The following is a 20,279-nucleotide window of genomic DNA, read 5'->3' as shown; positions in this document are numbered from 1 at the left end:
CTTTTTTTCATAAAATTAAAAGAATGTAAGAAAAATCATACTAAAATTTTGTTCACATTGTTTAAAATAACCAAAATTATTCTTTTTTTTAATCAAAAATGATACTATTTTATTTGAAATCAGTTATTTTTACCATCTTGAGACAAGTCTTCTAATCAGAATTGAGACATAATGAGAATTAAAATACCTAAACTTTTATTTTTGTGGAATAAGAATGCAGTTATTGATTTATTTTGATACAAATTATTAACCGTCATATGATTTCAGTACTTTTTGTACATCAGGATTGGCTGTTCTTCATAAAATATGCTTACTTTAAGGAAAAAGATATTAAATTTTTGTACGCGTAGCCTAAAATGCAAATATTTCTTCATTTTACTGAAAATTTTTGACCGCCATTGGATTTTTGTACTTTTTATTGTTTAGAATAGCTTTTTTTCATAAGATTAAAAGAATGTCAGAAAAATCATACTAAAATTTTGTTCACATTGTTTGAAATAACAAAAATTATTCTTCTTTTTATCAAAAATGATAGTATTTTATTTTGAAATCAGTTATTTTTACCATCTTGAGACAAGTCTTCTTATCAGAATTGAGATATAATGAGAATTAAAATACTTAAACTTTTATTTTTGGTGGACTAAGAATGCAGTTATTGATTTATTTTAATATGAATTACTAACCGTCATATGATTTCAGTACTTTTTGTATATCAGGATTGGCTGTTCTTCATAAAATATGCTTACTTTAAGGAAAAAGATATGAAACTTTTTTACTCGTCGCCTAAAATGTAAATATTTCTTCATTTTACTGAAAATTTTTGACCGCCTTTGGATTTTTGAACTTTTTATAGTTTAGAATAGCTTTTTTTCATAAAATTAAAAGAATGTAAGAAAAATCATACTAAAATTTTGTTCACATTGTTTAAAATAACCAAAATTATTCTTTTTTTTAATCAAAAATGATACTATTTTATTTGAAATCAGTTATGTTTACCATCTTGAGACAAGTCTTCTAATCAGAATTGAGACATAATGAGAATTAAAATACTTAAACTTTTATTTTTGTGGAATAAGAATGCAGTTATTGATTTATTTTGATACAAATTATTAACCGTCATATGATTTCAGTACTTTTTGTACATCAGGATTGGCTGTTCTTCATAAAATATGCTTACTTTAAGGAAAAAGATATTAAATTTTTGTACGCGTAGCCTAAAGTTCAAATATTTCTTCATTTTACTGAAAATTTTTGACCGCCATTCTTCTTCTTCTTCTTTCGTAATTCCCTCCTGTTTAGGAGCACTCGGATGACACCGATAAATGTTAACAGTATATGTACATTAAAACACACAATAAATCCTCTGTAAAATATGAATGAACAGCATCCTCCACCATAAAAACCAGTGTATTTACAACAAGTCGTGAATTTATATATAAGCATTAATATAGGGACTTTTAAAGTAATGTAGTATTAAATTGGCAAGAGATATACTAAATAAATTACATGTTCGCAGACTCATAAATTTAAACAGGTGCTTTTCAATGCAATATAAAACATAAGCATGACTAATTTTGATGTTGAGTTACATTATTTAATTAGGCTTAACGTTAATTTAAACTGCCAAGATATAGTATAATTATCATGTACTTTTAGTGTAAGAATAAAGTATCTAAGTTTTCTTATAAGATGAAAATTTATCTAAACTGAAATCATGACTTTGATGTTATAGAAGTATTATTTTGATTAGTTTAATAATGTTCGTATGGCGTACTACTTTTAAGTTTTTTTGAAATGACACTGGCTTGACCTTACACAGAGATATACCCTTAGCTCCACGCACTAGCTAGGCATTAGTAATGTTCATTCTTTTCATGTGGATTAGGTGGCAGTAGTCCCTCGATTTCATTTCTATTGTTCTTAGTATCAGTTTTCGGGAGAATATTCCTTTCAACAAAGCTTTGACAGTCTATCAATAATTCCGTGATAGCCAATTTGCTATTGAAATTGATTGTCCATACACTACTTCCAATTTTGCTAACAATATATTCTTTTATCTGTTGAAAGTGCGATTTTCGAATGTGTCTATACGCTGGGCAACTTGTTAGAAGGTGTTGAAGATCTTCAGCTTCAATCTTACATATTGGGCAGGTAGGATCTATCTCTGCTTGATTGAATTTTGCTTTTAAGGTTTGAAGCATGTATGTTCCAGTCAACATGCGTACTTTTGTCGCTGCTTTTCTAACATCTTTGACGGAGCTCGATATTGTATCCCATACGTTGTGAGTTTGTCCAATATTCAGGTTTCTTTTTGATAGCAAGTTGAGTGTTGATTTTTCTTCACAATCTGCTTTTAGTTTGACTGTCCAGTGAGATGAAATAGCTGTTCGTACGATGTTTTTCCAGTCAAGCTTGTTGTAATGTTGATTCATTATTTCGTTGAATGATGGGAGTTGATACATGTCCAGTATGTCATTTATTCTTTTGAAGAAGCTATTTGGTCGACCTGCTGTATGTTGCCTCCATGCAATTTCACGTATTGAGTTATTGTGACTCATTGCTATTGAGTGTAACAGACTCAACTGTCTTTTGTGGAGCTCAGCAGTTATTGGCAGTGCTCCAAGAAGCAAATAGACTGCTGATGTAGCTGTTCTATTTGGAAGTGATTGGATATGCTTCAGAGTGCTAAGATGAAAACCACATAGTGCTACTGTGTCCTTGTTTTGGAGATTTAAAGTTTCTAAGCCATATAGAAGACGTGGAATGACGTATACTTGGGAAATCTTGCATGAAGTTCTTGGGTTGAGTCCATTTGTACCATGAACGCCAGTCTTGATCAGAGAGTACAGAGTTCTTCGTGCTAGTGATATCCTGTCATTGATATTAATTTTAGTTTCCTCAGATGTTGTTCTTTTAAGACCTAGATGTGTTGTTTCTGATTTAAATTCCATAATGTTATCGCCTAAAGTAAAATTTTCTGTTGATTGTTGTATTCTTTCACTAGTTCTTTTGTTGACACTTTTAACTATTGTATTGCTTTTTACTGGATGGATTAAGAATCTATGGTCGCTTGAGTAATCATACACCGTGTTGAGCATTTCTTGCATTTCATTTTGGTCGTTTGAGAGAAGTACAATATCATCTGCACAGCTAGGACAGCCTGCATAAGTATTCCCTATAGATATGCCCATGTTATGAGTTTCTAGTTCAGAGAGTAATTCATTGATGTATTGTTTGTATAGATGTGAAGATAGGATTCCACCCTGTCTTACTTCCTGATCAATACTAAACGAGAGACGTGTGTCTCCTTGCCATTTCACGGTTGATGTGACACCATTGTACATATCCTCAATAACATCCCAGTATTCAATATCTATTCCCAGATAGTAGAGTTTGTCTAGCAAGATTTTATGATTGACTACATCAAATGCTTTTTGACTGTCTAATGTTGTTATGAATAATAAATCTTTTCCATTGATTTCTGAGTATACTTCTGATAATATCAGTGCCACCATAGTAGGTGAGAGTCTTTCAGTAAAGCCGAATTGTAGGTTTGATTGATTGATATTCTTTAAACCTGCCTTTTCGATCAGCACGTACTCGTATACTTTCCCATGAGCAGATGTAACTGTTATGCCTCTGTAATTTGTAGCTTGAGTTAAATCTTTCCCCTTTTTTGGAACTGGCGTTATTATGCCTGTTTTAAAGCTGGTTGCAACTTTTCCTTCTTTAAATATCTGGTTGAAAATGTTTTGGTATATATGGGTTATTTCATTCCCTGCATATTTGATATGTTCAGCTGTGATACCATATTCATCTGGCGACTTTCCATTTTTAAGTTTTTGAATAGCATTTAATATTTCTTGTTGGGTTACTAGTATTTTCCTTTTGGTACTATTTTTGGAGACCTCTTTAATTAAATTGCATCTATTTGTGCTGTTAGAAAGTAATTCGTCCTTGAAATTTCGATTTTCTTGTGGAGTGGCTAGGTTTTTGAAGTAGTCTGCAAAAGTTTCTCTTTGATTTGACGGCGTTTTTGCTGTTTTATCGCCATCTATCAGAATTTCAGGACCATTGCTCTTTATACTGGATTGATTTCGCTTGATCAGTTGGAAAAAAGCCTTATCATTTGGGTCTTTCTCTAGTCGTTGAAGAAATTGTTCTCTTTCTATCGCTGCTTCTTTCCGTTGTTGACGACGCAAAGCCCTTTTTGCTGATTTTTTTCCCACGAAAAGTATATGGTTGTTTCTTGGTCGTCCAGCGTTGTCCCATTCTCTGTGTTTCTGTTTGCTTACTTGTATCAGCTGTCTAACTTTTAGAGAGGCTTTGTTTTTGAACCCAGTTAGCTTGATGAGTTTTTTAGGTACTACTTTGTCTGCTGTTTTGTGAAGAATGGAGGTAAGTTGGCTTACTTTTTCGTTCACATCAGAGTCGTTCCAGTTATAAGCTGTAATCTTCTTGTTGAGGACGTTTTTGTATTCTTTCTTGTCAGTTTTTTCCCATAAAAGTTTATAAGTGGTGTGGCTTTTCTTTCCTTTTTTCACTTCTGTTTTTAATCTTTTTGTTAAATTTGCTATGACCGGCAGATGTGACGATGAGTTAATAGGATCTTGTTGCATTACCATGGCAGTATTTATAACGTCATTGTCTGAAAATATATAGTATATTTGTGAAGTTGATTTGCCGTCATTATGGTAGAAGGTTGGCGTTGAATTTGTGATCATCTCCTGATGTACGTTCAATTTGTTGGATTGGATAAATTTAGTAAGCTTCTTATCGTGACTATTGTTTCTTTCCTTCATTAAGGTACCATTCATATCACCACAGAATACGATCGTATGTGTATCTTCATATTTATCCATAATAGCCTGTAAAATGTCTAAGTGAGCTTGATAGTCTACGTCAGAGTTTGATTTTTTTGTTGGCATGTACGCATTCACTAGACAGGTAGCTTTATTCCTAGTTTGAATTTCTATAGCTATTATTCGTTCGTTTCCGTCTTCTAGCTTTTTCACATGAGAATCTAAAGATGATGGCCAAAGAATTGCAACACCCCCTCTTTCTCTTGGTATTTGAAAGTTTGATATTGGATCGTTAACATCGTGACATCGACTATGATTCATCATGCCTGGTATATGTTTATCAATGTAGTCCTTTTCAAAAGTTCAAAGCCAATGTTCCTGCAGACAGATAAATGCATGTTTCTGAGATAAATGTTCTAGGAATTTCATATTTGCCTTTATACCCTCAATGTTACAAGTTATGACGTCTATATTCTGGTAGGGTTGTTTTCCATTTGTATTGGGTCTAGAATTGGTGGAATTTTCTTGAGGCTTGGAATTTCTAAAAAATGATGGTTCGGTTGGCGATTTTGATCCACTGATTGTTCTTCTATGTGTTTAATAGCCACTCTTAAATCTAGTTGTTTTGATTGCTTTCTTTCCTTTGTCTCTTTGTTGGGGAGTTTTTTTACTATCTTTGGTCTTGCTCCCTTGTTAGTTTCTGTCAATTCTTTCTTGTGAGAGTCCAGATCATCTTTTTGTGGCATATCTATATTAGCTCTGGACTGATCTTCATGGTTATCCTTTTCTGTCTGGGACGAGTCCATAGAATATTGGTGAAGTACAGATGATTCTTTGATCTGAACTTGGTTTGATTGTCTATTTGGAGGATTTATATTGAAGCCACTTTGCAAATATGTTGGTGGTGGTATTCCTGGACCACTCGGATGGTTAATATTCTGATACTGAGGTCTTTGGTTTGGAGGTTGGATGAAGGATGGTACATGTATTTGATGATGAAATGGCGGGGGTTGTTGCAACGTTGACCCATTTGATGGTTCATGAACTGGTGTGGTCTGAAGGTAGGCAATGGCGATGGTATATGAAATGAAGGGGGAATATATGTCCCTGTTGATGGATTCACTGTATACATTCCATGATTGTATTGCTGGTATTGTGCAGGCAGCGGTTGTTAGTACTTTTTATAATTTAGAATAGCTTTTTTTCATAAAATTAAAAGAATGTGAGAAAAATCATACTAAAATTTTGTTCACACTTTTTAAAATAACAAAAATTATTTTTCTTTTTATTAAAAAGTGATGCATTTTTATTTGAAATCAGTTATTTTTACCATCTTGCATTCTTGAGACAAGTCTTCTAATTAAAATTGAGATATAATAAGAATTAAAATACTTAAACTTTTATTTTCTGTGGAATTAGAATGCAGTTATTGATTTATTTTGATACAAAATATTAACCGTCATATGATTTCAGTACTTTTTGTACATCAGGATTGGCTGTTCTTCATAAAATATGCTTACTTTAAGGAAAAAGTTATTAATTTTTGTACGCCTAGCCTAAAATGCAAATATTTCTTCATTTTACTGAAAATTTTTGACCGCCATTGGATTTTTGTACTTTTTATTGTTTAGAATAGCTTTTTTTCATAAGATTAAAAGAATGTGAGAAAAATCATACTAAAATTTTGTTCACATTGTTTAAAATAACCAAAATTATTCTTCTTTTTATCAAAAATGATACTATTTTATTTGAAATCAGTTTTTTCTACCATCTTGAGACAAGTCTGCTAATTAAAATTGAGATATAATGAGAATTAAAATACTTAAACTTTTATTTTCTGTGGAATAAGAATGCAGTTATTGATTTATTTTGATACAAATTATTGACCGTCATATGATTTCAGTACTTTTTGTACATCAGGATTGGCTGTTGTTCATAAAATATGCTTACTTTAAGGAAAAAGATATTAAATTTTTGTACGCGTTGCCTAAAATGCAAATAGTTCTTCATTTTACTAAAAAAATTTGACCGCCATTGGAATTTTGTACTTTTTATAATTTAGAATAGCTTTTTTTTCATATTATTAAAAGAATGTCAGAGAAATCATACTTACATTTTATTTGCATTGTTTAAAATAACCTAGATTAGTCTTCTTTTTATTAAAAATGATGCATTTTTATTTGAAATCAGTTATTTTTACCATCTTGCATTTTTGAGACAAGTCTTCTAATTAGAATTGAGATATAATGAGATTTAAAATACTTAAACTTTTATTTTCTGTGGAATTAGAATGCAGTTATTGATTTATTTTGATACAAATTATTAACCGTCATATGATTTCAGTACTTTTTGTACATCAGGATTGGCTGTACTTCATAAAATATGCTTACTTTAAGGAAAAAGATATTAAATTTTTGTACGCGTAGCCTAAATTCAAATATTTCTTCATTTTACTAAAATTTTTGACCGCCATTGGATTTTTGTACTTTTTATTGTTTAGAATAGCTTTTTTCCATAAAATTAAAAGAATGTGAGAAAAATCATACTAAAATTTTGTTCGCATTGTTTGAAATAACAAAAATTATTCTTTTTTTTTATCAAAAATGATAGTATTTTATTTTGAAATCAGTTATTTTTACCATCTTGAGACAAGTCTTCTTATTAGAATTTAGATATAATGAGAATTAAAATACTTAAACTTTTATTTTTGGTGGACTAAGAATGCAGTCATTGATTTATTTTAATATGAATTATTAACCGTCATATAATTTCAGTACTTTTTGTATATCAGGATTGGCTGTTCTTCATAAAATATGCTTACTTTAAGGAAAAAGATATGAAACTTTTGTACTCGTCGCCTAAAATGCAAATATTTCTTCATTTTACTGAAAATTTTTGACCACCTTTGGATTTTTGAACTTTTTATAGTTTAGAATAGCTTTTTTTCATAAAATTAAAAGAATGTCAGAAAAATCATACTAAAATTTTGTTCACATTGTTTAAAATAACCAAAATTATTCTTTTTTTTATCAAAAATGATACTATTTGATTTGAAATCAGTTATTTTTACCATCTTGAGACAAGTCTTAAGCTTCTAATCAGAATTGAGACATAATGAGAATTAAAATACTTAAACTTTTATTTTTGTGGAATAAGAATGCAGTTATTGGTTTATTTTGATACAATTATTAATCGTCATATGATTTCAGTACTTTTTGTACATCAGGATTGGCTGTTCTTCATAAAATATGCATAATTTAAGGAAAAAGATATTAAATTTTTGTACGCATAGCCTAAACTTCAAATATTTCTTCATTTTACTGAAAATTTTTTACCGCCATTGGTTTTTTGTACTTTTTATAATTTAGAATAGCTTTTTTTTTCATATTATTAAAAGAATGTCAGAGAAATCATTCTTAAATTTTATTTCCATTGTTAAAAATAACCAAAATTAGTCTTCTTTTTATTAAAAATGATGCATTTTAATTTGAAATCAGTTATTTTTACCATCTTGCATTCTTGAGACAAGTCTTCTAATTAAAATTGAGATATAATGAGAATTAAAATACTTAAACTTTCATTTTCTGTGGAATTAGAATGCAGTAATTGATTTATTTTGATACAAATTATTAACCGTCATATGATTTCAGTACTTTTTGTACATCAGGATTGGCTGTTCTTCATCAAATATGCTTACTTTAAGGAAAAAGATATGAAATTTTTGTACTCGTTGCCTAAAATGCAAATGTTTCTTCATTTTACTGCAAATTTTTGACCGCCATTGGATTTTTAAACATTTTATAGTTTAGAATAGCTTTTCTTCATAAAATTAAAAGAATGTCAGATAAATCATATTAAAATTTTGTTCACATTGTTTAAAATAACCAAAATTATTCTTCATTTTATCAAGAATGATACTATTTTATTTGAAATCAGTTATTTTTACCATCTTGCATTCTTGAGACAAGTCTTCTAATTAAAATTGAGATATAATGAGAATTAAAATACTTAAACTTTTATTCACATTTTTTAAAATAACCAAAATTATTCTTCTTTTTATCAAAAATGATACTATTTTATTTGAAATCAGTTATTTTTACCATCGTGTGACAAGTCTTCTAATCAGAATTTAGATATAATGAGAATTAAAATACTTAAACTTTTATTTTCTGTGGAATAAGAATGCAGTTATTGATTTATTTTGATACAAATTATTAACCGTCATATGATTTCAGTACTTTTTGTACATCAGGATTGGCTGTTCTTCATAAAATATGCTTACTTTAAGGAAAAAGATATTAAATTTTTGTACTAGTAGCCTAAAATGCAAATATTTCTTCATTTTACTGAAAATTTTTGACCGCCATTGGATTTTTGTACTTTTTATAGTTTAGAATAGCTTTTCAATTGCAATCAGTTGTTATAAATGATTTCCATATGTTTTTTTTGTAGAAAATGTGAATTATTCAAGAATTAATCTGCTGAAAATTATTTGTTTCTTTTTAAGGAATATATTTGTGTTTACCACCATTGGATTTTTGTACTTTTTATTGTTTAGGAGTAGTAATTTTTTATTGAGGTAGAAAAAGAGTATCAGAAAAATACAATGTAATGTTGTTTGCATTGTTTAAAATTATTCATATTTCTTGCTAAAAAAACAGCTTTTATTTTTGTAATTTCTTATTTTTTAGGCTTCGATTGTGACAGGAATATAGAATATAGTCCGTGATTATGATAAGTTTTTTTTGAAGAATTTTATGATGATAAGGATACAAAAATTTAAAATACTGAAAAAAAATAGACTACATCTTTCAATAACTGATCCTTTCATTTTGTTTTTCTCGAGTATGTGTATGTAAAATAATAAAATCAAAATCACGATGTAGACACCGTTTTAGAACTCGCAGAGATTGAAAATATATAACCTAAATAAAACAAAAAAGACCGTTCTTTAATGATGATTTTTTAATTTAGGTTTTATCTGTACATTTCTATTCATTTCAATTCATAAAACTTTGCTAAATAATTAATAAACAAAATGTATCATCGAACGTTCGATTTTCACAAGTCGCCATTTTAATTAAATTAAACGAAACTAAAATTCCGTAATTTGTATTAGTTTATCATGTGACGTATTACAGTTCAATCCGTCATCAAGGTTGATCGGTACTATCCGTCCAATCAGTCCGATCAGTCAATTACTTTTACTATAAGTCTGACGGATTGCTGACGTGAGTTTGACGCGAACTTGACTAATCGGTGACTGATCGATGATCGCTGATTGATCGCTGAAATAGTAACGCCTAAGGTTGCAAGTACTTTACCTAAACATGATACCAGTGTAATACTTCGATACGAGTCTGGATCGTTAAGAGCTCCCTTATTCTTATAAATGGAATTAATTATTCCAATTGACCAGATTTCGGGTATAATCCCTGTGTCTAATACAAAATTGAACAATTTTACGTAAAGAGGTAAACATACAGACATGGAATTTTTAATAAATTCGTTTCTTATTCCATCATATCCAACGGCTTTGTTATTTTTTAAATTTTTAATGACTTTGATAATTTCTTCCTCGGTAATAGGCCCATTTAAAATTTCGTCGAACTCATTTAACTCTAAGTTAGGTAATTGAAACTCTTCCTCCTCATTTGCCACACTTTCGTTAAGCTTCTTAAAATGTGCATACATTACTTCTAGTGAAATTGAACTTGCCTTTTTTGTTTCGGAGAGAATCTATTTAAAATTTTCCAAAATTCTTTTGGGTTATTTGTTGATATATTACGAAGCTCTTTTTCTGACTTCAACTGATAATTTTGGAAACATTTGTTTATTTCTTTTTTGTATTCCTTACTTGCTCTTTTCAGTGAATTCTTATTATTTATACTTTTCTGTTTATTATATATTTATATTTAGCCGAGTGAAATTGTTTTCTTTTCAGCTTACATGATTCATTAAACCATGGTTTATTCCTATTTTTGGCCCCATTATTTTTTTTAATCGGATTTTTATCAGCAAAGGTTCCAAAAGAATCCTTAGCTGCCTGCGAGTAAAAATTTGTTAAACTAGTTATAACTCTGTTTATATCATGATTATCTTTTTTTGGAGGATTCTATTTCATTACACAAATCAAGAATTTTTTTCTCGTTCTTTCTTATATTTTCGATGAACTTATGTTTATCCTTTTCAATCCATTTTATTGTCTTCCTTTTATGTGAACTTTTTTCTTTTTCTATAGTAGTGACCTCTGTTGTGAGTTTGACATGAATGCGGTTATGTACATCTGAGAATAAAGCATCAAAAGGAATAATCTCATACTCTTCAATATACTTGAGGAGACAATAAAAAAGTCAATTAAACTGTTGTCTTTCGTAGTAGCCTTACCTATACCCTTATCGGATCCTGTCCTTCCCCCTGTAATATACAAATTATTTCTCTTACAAAACTCTACCAATTTATAACCCTGAGTGTTTGGACGCATTTTATCTTCTGAACACCTTTTTAGTGGAATCTTTAATGAAATTAAATTTTGGTAATCATATGAAAAATCGGTTATTTCATCGTTTAAATGTTCGTCTAAAACCTCTACCAAATTTTCATCTGGAATGACAAAATCCAAAAGGGTTCCAGTTCTGGCATTAAAATCACCAATTAATGAACACAACTGTTCATCATTCCTAAGTGTTACCATCTCCCTTTCTATTTCCTCAAAAGCATCTTTTGATGCATATCTGCTATTTTCTGGTTGTATATAGACACATCCGATAGACATGTTTGATTCGTTTGCAATATTTTTTAGTTGCAACCATTGAACAAATTCACAGTCGGTTTTGATGAATTTGATATTTCTTTCTATTAATTTACTGTAAATGACCGAGATGCCACCAGATTTTTTCTTGAAATTTTTTTTACATTTTGAAAATGAAAGATACCCATCGGGCAAAGATAGCATATCAAATTCATCAATATTTGATTCAATACATACCAGAATATCGTATTTTTGAATAGTTTCAATGAATTCGGGAATAATCAATTTAGATTTTAAGCCACACACATTAATACAAGACAATTTTAACCCCCCAGGTTCATAGTTCGAAAGTTCAGAAGTAACTTTAACTCTTGTAGCGGCGTTGTCCTACACATATTCGTTTTCTTCATAGTTTGTATCGGAAGATTGTGTTCGCGTTCGTTTAAACGGTCTAGGTTGTATTTGAGGACTTGCACCCCTTTGCTTTTGATTGTTTTTCAATAAGGTCCCTCTGTATTCAGATGCTATATTCTGTTCTTCTTCTGTACTTTGATATTGTTTTCCATTAATAAATAGTTTGTCTCGGACCAATTTAACTTGTTTCCCTTCTTGTCTAGCTTGTTTAAGAACCGGGTACAAATTTTTCTGCCGAGTTTCAATCTCTTCCAGGAATTGTTCATTAACTCCAAAGCTCTTTCCTTTTAATTTGTTTGTGTTTCTAAGCACCGCTTCTAGTTCTTTTCTGTATAAAAATCTTGCCATAATAGGCTTTGCGCCATTAAGTCCTGGCTTGCCAAATCTATGGACATTTCCAAATTCTACATGAAATTCCGAGTTCGTTGTGCATAAAGCGTCAAAGCTTTTCTTCACAGTTTTCATTTTGTTGAAAACCTAGTCCTGAGAAAATTAGGTTGTTTTTCATTGATCTGCACCTTAAATCTAGAAGGCTATGTTCTATTTGTTTAAAATTTTCTTTCAGATTGTCATTTTCTATTTGCCTTTCAATTTCTGTGTTTCTTCTCTTCATATTCTCGATTTCCTTTCTATTGCTTGTGCATCTTTCAACGAAAGTGTCAAGCAACCCTCCTATGTCTTCCACACTTTTTTCAATAAGTGAATTTCTTTTGACTAAATTTAATATCGATGTTTCAATTTCAGTGATTTTGTTGCACATTTGACTAAGGGAGTGACTCATTTCATCTATCTTAAAGAGCTTATCCTCTAATTTCTGTTGCCGCACATCTATTTTTTCAAGGATCATTAAGATTTTATTCATATTTGAATCATTATCGGATTGTTCCATTGCTTTCTTACTTTCAAGAAAACTATTAAATTTCTGCCTCCGTTAAAAACTGGAAGCTGGAACATTTAAATGAACTGCTAAAATATATTGCATATATATTGCAACATTCTGCAACTTAAACTGCTGCTTTATAAAAAAAAACTGTACCTTGAAATTTATGAGACACGTAAATAAAGCTGCTAGGGACAAGCTAGAACTAACGTAAAATACTATCAATCTTACGCTAGTGTTGTTATTTCGCATGAGAGAAATTCCAAATATGGGTGAAATCAATGACCTAATAAGGAAAATTCCTTATAAGGTACATATCTTTGCACTTAACATCTGATCAAATGACGTCATTACAGCCCAATTACTGTGAAAAGGTGCGCAACGTCGGTGCAAAAATAGTTCATAAGAAGTTATTATCGGAATAAAACTCCTTTCTACCTAAACTTTACATAAAACACTCTAACCTTTAACCCTATTTTGAAAAAACATACAAAAATATAACTACAACCTGTTCAGGACAGTCTAGAAATTATGCGATTTCTATTGTCCTTATATTTATAATAATACTCGTGACTTCCGGTAAAAGCGAAAGTGAAAGTAGCGGACCGAGAGTTAAAATCATTCCTCAGTAAAGGACCTAAATATCGTCCCCCGTCAGTTATTAATTGGAATGACTGTCGTAATATCACCCACGACTCACTCCGTACTTACTGTTTGAAATGGATAAAACGGGAAAAAGCTGACAAAAAATCTTTGGACTCTTTCTTTAATTCAGTAATGAACATAGTTGATATTTGAACATTTTATTATTAACAATAACCACAATAAACCTATTTCTCGTATCAAACATAAACTAAAAGAACTAGCCAAGGAATTTGTTTTTGTCCCGGCCGATAAAGCTGCTAATAATATTATTATTGTTTGACGTAAATTTTACATTGAGGTTCTGAAAAAAGAAATTACCAATTCACTAACATTCTAACTGACTCCATTTTCAGAAATCGACATCTGTAACAAACATAAACTTTTAGCTACCGCTTTACAAGCAGAACCGAATACAATGAAAGTCCCTACTATGTATTGGCTTCCGAAGCTACACAAAACACCTTACAATTATATATTTATTTCGTCTTCAAGCCATTGTTCCACTACTAAATTGTCTATTTTTCTTACCAGTACACTTGGTACAATCAAAAACCTGATAATAAATTGTTCAAATAAGGCCTTAGAAAATAGTGGAATTAATTACTTTTGGAGTGTCAAGAACTCGTTGGAAGTACTTGATAAATTGCATGCTTATATTGGTGATTTTGAATCTGTTCAAAGTTTTGATTTTTCTACCCTGTATACCACATTGCCTCACATTCTCATTAAGAAAAAAATTCACCCACCTAATTAAATGGGCATTTAAAAAGTCAGAATGTGAATATATATGTTCAAACTCTTTTAGGTCATTTTTTAGTAGCAATAAACAAAAAAACTATGTCAATTGGACATGCTTTGATACTATATATGCCCTTGAATTTTTACTAGATAACATTTTTGTTTGCTTTGGAGATTCCGTATATCGTCAGGTTATTGGAATTCCAATGGGGACTAACTGTGCACCACTTATTGCGGACCTGTTTTTGTATTGCTATGAGTTACAATTTATGACAAAAATCAGCAAAGACCCATCGAAACAATATTTCATAAACAAATTTAATAATACTTTTAGATATTTGGATGACATTTTGGCTCTCAATAATGACGACTTCAGTATGTATTCTAAAGAAATTTATCCTGTTGAACTTACTTTAAATAAAGCTAATACTAACAATGACCACTGCCCTTTCCTCGATCTTGATATCTATATCACTAACGGAAAGCTTAATACTAAAATTTATGATAAAAGAGATGATTTTTCATTTCCTATCGTTAATTATCCATTTTTAGATGGTGACGTTCCATTGTCACCATCTTACGGTGTTTATATATCTCAACTTGTACGATTCGCTCGTGTATGTAACAATGTTTTAGATTTTAACGAGAGAAATTTATGTATTACTGAAAAATTATTACACCAGGGTTTTCGATATCACAAACTAGTCAAAACATTTACTAAATTTTATCATCGGTATAAGGACATCATTCGTAAATATAGCTCAACATGCAGACTTCTTATACGTTCGGGTATTTCACATCCAATTTTTTATGGAAATATTCTTTATAAAGCACAAAAATGTCAGTATTTACCTCAGAAACTAACAAAACCTTTAAATAGACTTATCAAGAAGGGATATAGTTACGATACTGTTGTCAGGTCACTAAAGAATGCTTATTTTGGCGTTAATATTGATTCACTTATAGGGTCTTTGCATCGGAACTAAACACATTTATTAAAAAACCAGTTGTTGGCATGACACGGGTTATGTTCTTCTCATATATGTTATGATGGTATGATACTAAACCCCTAACGGGAAGGATTGTGCCTGATATTCATATGATGAAATCATAATCTTTTAATCAGTTTAATTGAAGTCTGAAGCTGGCATGTCAGTTAACTGGTAGTAGTCTGTTGTTATTTATGTATTATTGTCATTTTGTTTATTTTCTTTGGTTACATCTTCTGACATCAGACTCGGACTTCTCTTGAATTGAATTTTAAATGTGCGTATTGTTATGCATTTACTTTTCGACATTGGCTAGAGGTATAGGGGGAGGGTTGAGATCTCATAAACATGTTTAACCCCGCCGCATTTTTGCGCCTGTCCCAAGTCAGGAGCCTCTGGCCTTTGTTAGTCTTGTATTTTTTTTAATTTTAGTTTCTTGTGTACAATTCGGAAATAAGTATGGCGTTCATTATCACTGAACTAGTATATATTTGTTTAGGGGCCAGCTGAAGGACGCCTCCGGGTGCGGGAATGTCTCGCTACATTGAAGACATGTTAGTGACCTTCTGCTGTTGTTTTTTCTATGGTCGGGTTGTTGTCTCTTTGACACATTCCCCATTTCCATTCTCAATTTTATTTTACAATTAATCAAAAGCTGTCGATCAGAAAACACACGTTTTCTGTCATTCTGGAACATACAATATTAAAACGATTAAACAATATATAGGTAATAATGAAATAATATACACACATTTACTGCTTTAATAAAATAATGCAAAGTACGGTTGGCAGAAATATAGACAAAACAATGTAAATTGTATTTAAATCAAAACATGAAGTCTCCATTATACATAAAGTATATACCAGATTAGTTAAATAATAGTACAACAAAATATAGACAATATCAATAAAAATTTAGGCACTGCTATCTGTCAAAAACGTCACAATATATATGTTACAGTAAATAGGCGAAACTAGGAACACACGTAATTTCTAAACAATTAAGTAAATACCTGTAGTTACTAATCAATTAAGGAATTACCTTGTTACTGATTGTTTCAGTAATTACAGGTGTTCACTGATTTTTTTGTCATTTTTACAGCTTTTTACCTACTTGATATTTTGTATCAAATTTGAGACATAATTAAAGATACCAAATAAAAAAGAAACGGGGTAGGGATTGTAGGTATTTCTTAATGGTTAAAGAATCAAACATCCTTTAAGACTACATGTTCTTTAGTTTTGTTAGTGAATTGAAACTGGAAAATGTTTTTTATATAATTTGGAAACTCGCTAAAAATCATTTGCAACATGCAAGACAGTTATTTTAATCCAAATATGAGAAATACATTTGTGAGAAGTTTAAAGGCAACTTCGACAGTTCGTTTTGACATGCTATTTTGCCAATTTGATTGAATGATCTTGATAATTCATAATATAATTTAATCTCCATTAGGCATACTTTGATTATCAATCGTATCAACTTGACATATGAAAGGATTAATTTCATTTGACGGAATAGGTTTGACTACAACTTCTTTTGTCAGGCTTATTTGATTTATAATATACTATAACTTATATCACATTAAAAAACGTCTAAAATGAACAAAAACAATGCATAAAATGTATCAAAATTTCCTGTGTATTATTGTCTAAACGGCATATAATTAATTTTCAAGATGATCTCCGAAGACTGCCGACGATCATATACTAGTAACCAGATATAAAAAAAAACATATGAATATAAACAAATAGAATAAACATGCAATACGATTTTCTAGGTATGTTTGATTTCAAATTGTAGGTTAAAAAGTATTTTATTGTCGTGTTCACCTGTACATTAATAAGATTGATCTTTTTTGTGATGTGGAATGAACCAGTCAAAAAAATGATTCATCCCTTTTGTTTTACTTTCAATGTTGACATTCTATTCTCTTCTTTTTTTAGCTGAATGCATGCCTCCATATCTTCTGCTAAACGGTTACATGGAAAGTCACATGAATACGGATTTAATGAGGCTGAATTTTTCAATTGGGTCGAATTATTCACATGCAAGTGAATAACTCATCATCCATGCTTCATAGCTTTTATGAAAAAAATGAACCAAATTGGCTGAAAAAACCACATTATAATTTCATTCAACAACAAAAAAATCATATTCAATGTATTTTATTTGATAGCTAATGCCCCTTTAACAGAAAAGTATATTTTAGGATAATCACTAATAATATTCTAATCTGTTTTACCCTAATCTTTGATCAGATGACCGTATTACAACATTGTTTTAACAGTTAGTCAAAAGATGTAGAAATTCATTTAAAATTTGTAATAACTACAGAAGTAATAACTGAGCAGTTTCAGGAATTATTTGTATTAACTAAGTGCATCCAGATTTACATGTAATTACTAATTTCACATATTTACTTTTAAATATATAAATACTAGTTAATCGAAAAATCTTTCCGTGAAAAATGTGCCGACTGAACGGTTTTACTCTTCTGCTTATTGTTTTATTTGTTATATGTAACTGAAAATTTCACAAAAGGTGTCATGATAACGGAAATAATTATCCATTTTAACTACAAAATTAATTCGGTTAAAATTTAAAAATCGTTTGACGTAGATTAATCGACATGAATCATTTGATTTTATTTACCTATGTACGATTATCTGCTTGGTTGATCAGGAACTGCAAAAGACGTTTGAAGGGACACATGAAGTTTGTATCCTTGTAGGAACAATCATTCCCATATTTCAAGCTTCTGTCTATTATTTGTGTTGTCATTTCTCTTAATTGTAAGTCATCAATATTTTTTAATCAAAAGGTTTGTTTGTTTTCAAATTTTTGTGATCAGCATTTGTTTTCCCTAGTTGTTTCAAAAATATGTCCATCTTTTCACAATTATCTAGTGTGCAATCTCTGTTATTTTGCTCATGATGAGTTCTATCATGTGTATTGCAAAACTCGAGTAATGCATCTTCCAATATGCCATAGTTGGCTAAATGTGGTAACTTATCAATTTTTTCTACAATACCATGGATGTAAGCGAACCAAACAAAAATACCATTTTCTTCTAATGTTTCTAAAACTAGTTTCTGATCCTCAATGTCAGACTTCTTTAATTTGTTGTTCATTATAGACGATTTTATTATCTTAAGGCGAAGTGTACGTAATTGCACGCCTCTAGCGGAATACGGGATTAAAAACGTTCGTCGTTAGTTACGCAAGTTATCTCCCTTCCTCCAAGAAAGGACACACGAAAGAGAAACTACTTTCTGCGGTCTATAATGAATCCAACAAGCACGCCTGTGCTGTCTTAAACCTCATAGAAATTATCTAAATAACTTCAATTAGAAATCACAGCATTCTGTACGCTGATCTGTGTGCAGCCTGACGTAAAAACACTGTTTTTTTTTTTCTTTTCTTGTTTTAGACGCGTAGGAGAAGGCATTTCGTGTTTATGATATCAACAGAAAGAAAAAACGCCTCACAACAAAATTATAAACAAATAAACAAATAAACATGTAACAAATTTTCTTCTATTGATATCAAATTAATTAAAATGAAACCTGAATTGACCCAACAATATCGTTTTAAAAAGCCGTAGTCTTGAACGAAAAACACAGTACTCAACGTAAAGTTTTATAATAGGTTACAAATAATTAATGAAAGACGTGTGAATTTAATTGTTTAATTAAAAAGACGTTGAAATGTTCGTATTTTGTGCAATTGAAAATTTAAGGATTCATATAAGAAATCAGACGATACCAAGAGAATAATTTGACCACTAGTGATACCAGTCGGGAGAACAAAGACGGAAAACAAACAAAAAATAAACAAATTATGCCCCCAAAATTACTCGGTAACTTAAAAATTGTCTCACTCTAACATTTATCTTAAAATAAGTAATAATTATGTCATTCAACTCCCAGTTTTCAACTTTTTCTACATGTGCAGAAAATAAACAGGTGTCTTCCATTCCGTCCGAAATTTATGGGAAAGAAAACTAAATCTAAATTTAGAACCATATTGAAATGAAAGTACACATGTAAGATAAAATATAACATGTCATTTTTCTTTCACAAATTCCAATTTCGAAGAGATATATAGCGAAATCTGTTTTCTTTTATTGTGCCTGTGTGCATCATTCAAAATTAAAGAATGTAATTTTCAAGTACCAAGTCTCAATTCAAGATTATGAATGAATAGAATATAGAATTACGAGGGGGGTGGGGGTGGAGGGGTAGAACCTTTATCGGAACTCCGGGGTCGGGTGTTTTTAAGCTCGGGATTTCGGGATTGACCCTTTCGGGATCTGGGAATTCTATTTCCAAATTTTGGGTAGTCGGATAATTCAAGCCCATTCATGTCCGATTTTCTCCCACACGAGAAATGAAACATTCGTACATCAGCTGAATAATACGACTGAATTATTCGGGTTACAATTTGTGTAAATCCCGAATGCACATAAAAGTAAAGGTCCAGACCGACTTTCGGAAATGGACTGTTGTAGATTTCAGATTGATTTCTAGAAATAAAAATCATACAAAAATGTTTCACGCAAATATTCGTCTTCATACGTGTAAAGTTATACAACGGTTACTAGTCGGTCTGGATTATGATAAAAAGAAGCTCATGCAATGCCTAAAATATATTATGTCGTGGCTCAGGGATGTGTTGAATTATAGAGATGCTTATGCGGCACAAAGATAAGATTAATTTACCCAAATGTACTAAGAATTACCACACAACTTAACTATTGATTTGTTATCCTGTGCCAGACAGATGGCTGATATTCTGAGAAGAGACCTTGATGAAATGAAGTTTTATGGGAACAAAGATTTTGAAAACACGTCGCAGTGTTTAGATTTTAACAAAAAATATGGCACCAAGGTCGAAAATAGTTCTAGTTCATAATTAAGAAAATGTCAACCGTTTTCTAGCTTGGCGATCTCCGCACGCACCCGAATATAATAGACAAATACAATACAATAGTACACAAAACGTAACATAAAGAACTAAAGACCGAGCAACACGAACTCCAACAAAACGGTATATA

This window comes from Mytilus galloprovincialis, chromosome 7, assembly GCF_965363235.1.
Source record: "Mytilus galloprovincialis chromosome 7, xbMytGall1.hap1.1, whole genome shotgun sequence".
Classification (NCBI taxonomy): Eukaryota; Metazoa; Mollusca; class Bivalvia; order Mytilida; family Mytilidae; genus Mytilus; species Mytilus galloprovincialis.
This window is presented reverse-complemented; position numbering follows the sequence as displayed.